This window comes from Sinocyclocheilus anshuiensis, unplaced genomic scaffold (assembly GCF_001515605.1).
Source record: "Sinocyclocheilus anshuiensis isolate Anshui unplaced genomic scaffold, SAMN03320099.WGS_v1.1 scaffold1016, whole genome shotgun sequence".
Taxonomy (NCBI): Eukaryota; Metazoa; Chordata; class Actinopteri; order Cypriniformes; family Cyprinidae; genus Sinocyclocheilus; species Sinocyclocheilus anshuiensis.
This window is the reverse complement of record NW_015552618.1, coordinates 238,834-239,574: the sequence shown is the minus strand read 5'-3', so window position 1 is coordinate 239,574 and position 741 is coordinate 238,834. Positions and strand designations below refer to the sequence as shown.

The window sequence follows — 741 nt, the reverse complement described above, 5'->3', positions numbered from 1 at the left end:
TGCGTGTTTTGCTTGCTTGAGTGTTTCTGCATTATATGAGTGGCTTTGGAATATAAATTGCAGCACGTTTCAGATGAAAAAACGCGACTTCTATTTCTGATTACAGTACTAAGCCGCTGCAATGGAGCAGCTCTTAATGATATTAAATTAAAGATGATGTACCATAGAGCAAAAAAATAAACAGTGAAAGTAACAAAAACGTATAAAATACATTTGAATGGGCATTGTTTGCTACTGGCGACCTGGATGAAACGCTTTAAAGCTTAAGTCAATGGAAAACCATTGAAACTTTTATCGGCCATATCTCCGTAATGGCGCGGTGAATCCGCACCAAATTCGGGGGATCTCGTCAGTTCAAGGAACCCTCTCGAACGCGAATCGAGTGCAGAGCCAAATGACCTCCAGCTCCCCCTCTCTGGATGTCCAGCTCCACCTCTGTGTGAACTAATGGGTGGAGTTATGTTTAGCTATAGGGTAAGGGGTAGGGTTAGGGAGTGGTTGGGTGTCTAGCTCCACCCATTACATCCAGCGAGGGGGAGCTAGAGCTCCAGCTCCACCCATTTGGCTCTGCAGCGAGCACCCTCTCTTGACCATATTACAGCTTAAAATCTTATCTTTTGACTGGTACTGTACTATAATATACACAAAGAATATCGGCCGATATATCGGTATTGGCCTTTTTTTTACTCCCTAATATCGGTATCGGCCCCAAAAAACCCATATCGGTCGGGCTCTAATTCT

At 43.9% G+C, this 741-nt stretch overlaps 1 protein-coding gene across 2 annotated transcripts in view; it reads left to right on the top strand.

The window, feature by feature from the left end:
* LOC107666215 (TBC1 domain family member 22B) overlaps nucleotides 1-741 on the top strand; it is a 154,923-nt gene that overhangs the window by 51,016 nt on the left and 103,166 nt on the right. The window lies entirely within an intron of this gene.